The sequence below is a fragment of the Callionymus lyra genome, chromosome 1, assembly GCF_982586985.1.
Source record: "Callionymus lyra chromosome 1, fCalLyr1.hap1.1, whole genome shotgun sequence".
NCBI lineage: Eukaryota > Metazoa > Chordata > Actinopteri > Syngnathiformes > Callionymidae > Callionymus > Callionymus lyra.
In genome coordinates, this window is record NC_141818.1 from 39,877,340 (window position 1) to 39,882,994 (window position 5,655).

Consider the following 5,655-nt stretch of genomic DNA (forward strand, 5'->3'; position numbering starts at 1 on the left):
TTAAAAACCCTTTGTTTCATTTCACGGTTTGACTGACGTGCTGAAGAGCCGCTCCGACACTTGACCAAAACACTACATGTTAAAAGAGAATACGGATGTTTTTTTTTCAGTGTGAAAACTGACACAAGCAGACTCTACCTCACGGTAAACACTGGAAAACGAAGCGCGGCAAACAAAGAGAAATCAATGGAACCGCTGATGAATCAAGATCCGAGCCGGTCCATTCCATTGGACGGCTGAGCTGGAACACTTTTACATCTAGAAACAATAAAGCGACGTCGAACAACAACAAAAAAAGATTTAATTTAATATGTTTTTTTTATTTTTTATGTCAGGTTTCTGGACACTCACAAAGTCAAAAGACCTTTTGTGTCGTTTCATGTTGACTTTCGCCAAAAAGATTAAAAATACATTTCTTTTAATACATTGCTCTGTTAGCAAAAGAACTCAAAGGTCTGAACTTTTTGTCAAAAGGTGCTTATAATGGATTCTGTGTCACTGTGTAGACTTAGACTGCACTTTATTGATCCCTTTGAGACGACACTCTCAGGGAAATTTCTGTCCAAGATGTGTTCCCTGACCGGGAATCGAACCCGGGCCGCGGCGGTGAGAGCGCCGAATCCTAACCACTAGACCACCAGAAATTGTAAAAAGTGTAATTTAGTCTTTAACACTTCTGTCGCTCACTTGTATGGCCTGTAACTGCTGCTGCTTTCATGCTCAGCCCTTCTAAGAACTAGCAAAGAAATAAAAAACATGTTTAGTAGAATAAAAATATTAGGTGATTATTGAGACAAAATATGTTGTTGCTCAGTCAAAAGTTTTTTTCTATAGAATTTGCAACGAAAATTATAAACGTATTACGTATTGCACCTGAACTAGCTTAATGGTAGAGTGAGATCTGCAGTCCTCAGGCTGGTCACAATAAAGCAGCTGTAAAACATTATAAAGAAAATTAATAATCATTTAGACAACAGGGATACTACCAAGCTAACGTCACTATTCTATCCTCTATTGCTATTAACTAATACAATTCTTAAAACAATTTAACTTTGTAAAATGAGCTGAACTTCTCTGTTTATTACATTTGTAACAAAAATCTTGAATCGTGTCTTAAAATGTATTGTAATTCTAGAATTTTTCTTAACTTTAGGTTAACTTTAACTCCGATCCGGTACCGATTCCGATATTTGGGCTTTGAGCATCGACCCATACCGATACTGATCCAATACCATTCTTATAATTTTAACTTTCTTGCCCAACTTAGATAAAACTGGTTTTAATAAAAAGCACAAATAAATGACTACCTATGGAAAAACCAAGTTGGGATTCATATATATATATATATATATATTTAATAGTTACCAGCATTTTTATTTTAACCTGCAAATAATGAAGACGTTCTGTAAAACAATAAACTATCAACAAGGTGACAATCTTGTTTGGAATAACAGTATTTAATAAGAATATTTACGGGAGGGCAGACAGTACTGAGGTCAAATTCGACAACAATGTGACGAAACCCCTTATTTTCGAACCACTCGACTGTCATTTTTTTTTATGACTTAATTTCACCACTTTCCCGCTAGTGTTTGCAAAATAGTCAGCAAATGAAAATGCTAAGTTTGTCTGTCTTTATTGTTTTTTGCTAATAACTTCCATACCAAACCTGATATTCTAAACCAAGCCGGCAGAGTGGTCGCTGTCCATCAAGTGCTACCCAATCAGAATACACCAAATTATTAGTATAGGAAAATTATTAAAAATCCATCCTATGCAGCAGGTAATAAGAGTTACTTTCTACCAATCATTATCACACACAAAGACAACACAATTCAAAAGAAATGTAATTAAAAAAGAAAGAAAATCTTGTCAGGAGTGGGGATCAAACCCAAGTCCCTTAAGGTTCATAAGTGTCATGCACTACCAAGTGAGCTAATCGATGTGGTGAAGAAATGTGAACGTTTACCCTCATGTATTGCAACAATAGAAGTCGCTTTTTCCTGCCCCCAAAATCATACTCAGGGATGACACTTGTCCGTCACTTTGTCCGCCATTTATGATTGGCTGAGTTTAAAGAACAGGATGTCACTGATGGGCGTTTCTAGAAGCCAACGACACCCCAGATACACAGGATATGACGAATGACGACGCAAACCGAGATTATTAGCAGAACTTCAATCAATAACATAGGTTATCAGTGTGAAGAATTCTACAAACATACACAATCATCACTGTTGATGATTATTCTCCTGATAATAATAATAATAATAAATAAAATAAAATATAAAGAAAACAGCCAAATCGGCTCAGGGCATAGATGGGTTCTGCTGATTGGACCTTTTTTTTTTACAGATACCTGATCCAACCTTCTGAGGTTGGATCAGGTATCGGTTAAAAAAGGTACCGATACCAGGATCGTTGGACCATTGGACCATCGTTGGACCATAAACAATTTCATTTCAATCAATAAAGTTTTACCTTACCTTACCTTACCCCTAGTTAACTACTATATATTCTAATAGAAGAGGATTGTAGGTGAGGAAATATTTGAAGTTTTGTTCCGATTCCTCTGTTTCCAGTAGGCTGAGCTGATGGCTCTTCCGGTAGACAACGTCTTCCACTCGGCCTGCGGTCGTGCCTTCATCTCCCTGGATCTTTTGTTCCGTCACAAATCATCTGCGGCCTCCCTTAAGTGCATCTGTGTTGGTTAAGTGCTCAGACCAGAGGTCGTGGTGTTAATCCAATTTGGCCCTGATATTTCCTCTTTTTTTCCCCGTCTTGTGTGGCCGAGCGGAGTGACACACCTGGGAGGAAACCAAACAACCCTCCCAAGGTGCATGCTGGGATACGAGCTTGAAACAAACAACCTCGGAGGGAGATGGGCTATGAGTGCTGCTACCTGTCCCTGTAGTCGCTCGCGCACTCGCACCGTCACACCGATGGACAAAAAGTCCCTCATTAAAATTTAACGTCCAGCCTTTTTAGGCCCTATTGTCTCTCTCCCATTAAAGTCTCGGGGTCTCTGGTGATCGGTGACAATAGAAGGCCCCGGTATCTCTTCGGAGGCGGAAGAGGGATGTTATTATTATTTCATGCCTCGGAAGAGTCCGGTCGTTCACTTTAGGGCTCGGTCGCAGCAGTGGAGCGTCCTGCTCTGAGAGGTGCTCTGAGTACTATTGTTCTCATGCGGCGGTGATGCCATTTTCATACATGCCCCCTTGAGCGGGACCAGCGTTGTTATTTCAGCCTTGTTTCGCTTGGTAAAACAAGGAGAGCATTTAGTGCTTCGGAGAAGGTCAAAGGTGACGAGCGGGAGTAATGGACGACAAACTGTACAACAAAACAAAAATACCGCTCGTGGCGTTAATCCAACAAAATACAATTATTATCAAGCAGACGTTTGTCAGACAAATGTTAATATTGACATCAAAGTATGGTCATAATATATTATTCAAAACTCAGTTGTGGCAACAATAGAGTACTTAAAGGATCGAGGTAAGTCGAAAATACTAGTGCCTTTAAGGGGTATTTGAGAGCTCAAGCATGTATTTAAAATAATTGTGCAGATTCAATTAATGTATGTTTGGATATCATTGTGCAAATATATATATATATATATATATATATATATAAAACATATATACAGTATGTATATAAAACACTTTTCAATATTTTCTACCAAGAATATGGAAGAAAAGTTTTGAATAAACCTCTCTTGTGAATTTAGAATGCTAAATGTTTTTAGGAATACCATCTATTTAAAAAATGATTATAATAAAAAATGATTGATTATGATTTTATGCAGTTTCCTTATCAAACCTTTGCAGGGACCAAGGTCTCAAGAAGGTAGAGTATCAACAAAATTCAATATGAAGAGAAGTATTAATCAGCGAGTCACTGTAGTATTACTCAACACTCCCCTGTAGTATTATCCAACAAGTCACTGTAGTATTACTCAGCAAGTCACAGTAGTATTTCTCAGCAAGTCACTGTATTATTACTCAGCCACTCACTGTAATATTACTCAACAAGTTACTGTAGTATTTATCGACGAGTCACTGTAGTATTACTCAACGAGTCACTGTAGTATTGCTCAGTAAGTTACTGTAGTATTACTCAGCGAGTCACTGTAGTATTACTCAACACTCCCCTGTAGTATTATCCAAAAAGTCACTGTAGTATTACTCAGAAAGTCACTGTAGTATTTCTCAGCAAGTCACTGTATTATTACTCAGCCACTCACTGTAATATTACTCAACAAGTTACTGTAGTATTAATCAACGAGTCACTGTAGTATTACTCAACGAGTCACTGTAGTATTACTCAACACTCCCCTGTAGTATTATCCAACAAGTCACTGTAGTATTACTCAGCAAGTCACTGTAGTATTTCTCAGCGAGTCACTGTATTATTACTCAGCCACTCACTGTAGCATTACTCAACGAGTCACTGTAGTATTGCTCAGTAAGTTACTGTAGTATTACTCAACAAATCACTGTAGTATTACTCAACAAGTTTCTGTAGTATCACTTAACGCGTCAGTGTAGTATTACTCTGTGAGTCTCTGTAGTATTACTCAATGCGTCACCTTAGTATTACCCAACAAGTCAGTGTAGTATTACTCTGTGAGTCTCTCCAGTATCACTAAACGACTCACTGTAGTATCACTCAATGCGTCACTTCAGTATTACTCAACGACTCACTGTAGTATTACTCTGCAATGATCTATAGTAATGTAAACATTTACGTTTAAAATCTTTAAAATTTCGATCGCAAATTGACTGCGAATGTAGAAAATACTTAGGCTGCAATAATTGACTACGTATTTGTATATCACAACAATGTCGTATTATTTGAGTCACCACATCCTTTGGTGAAGTAAGTACTTTCTTTCATTTGTTGAATATACGTTTCTATTTTTCCGCAGGAACCTTTGGGAGACGATCATTTGTGCAGTTGCATGTGAGTACGGCTTGTGTTGCGAGGAGATCTGAGGGGATAATTAATGAAGTGGAAGCTCGTGACCTTTGAGCCGAGTGATTGACACGCATAGACAGTTACAATCTTTTAACCTTCAAAAATGTCAAGAGGAACCTAAACTCTGTGCCTCCTCCTGCTGACACCTGTCCTGTGTGTTGTTGTTCCCCCCCCCCCCCCCCCCCGTCTAGGTTTGCAAGGGGCACAGTACGAATCCGCTAATGTTTACTATCACCATATTGATTTGTTTGTGAAGAGACGGAGAAGCCCATTAAATATTCACAGCTTGTTCTTTCCCTTTCACCATCACTTTATACTAAAAAGCAATTTGTCTACGCGAGTCCTCAGAAGTCATTTTCCGGGGCTAGTAACAAACTTTATTATTTTTCCCCCGCATTAAACTTTAAATCTCTTTTCTTTAAAAAGTCATTGCTTGGCAGATTTTGTTTGAAAACCTCACGCGAGTTCTCGGGTCGCAGGGACGTGAACATTGTCCACCTGGCGATCAATCCCATCATGATTTTCACCGAGAGAAAACCTCACAAACGACTCAAAGTTTCCACCTATTGATTCCAAAGGGGCGGCAAAACTTTTATTCCCTTTCTTGTTGTTTTGTTTCCAATTGTTAAATCGTGGAAACGCAGCAGAGGCAGATTAAAGCCTCTTCTTTTTTTT

General features: G+C 38.4%; 1 non-coding gene across 1 annotated transcript; it reads right to left on the reverse strand.

Annotated features, from left to right (window-relative positions):
* Positions 1-572: 572 nt before the first annotated feature.
* Positions 573-644, reverse strand: trnae-cuc (transfer RNA glutamic acid (anticodon CUC)). The gene has a single exon. It is a non-coding gene; the product is annotated as a tRNA-Glu (tRNA).
* Between the last annotated feature and the right edge of the window lie 5,011 nt (positions 645-5,655).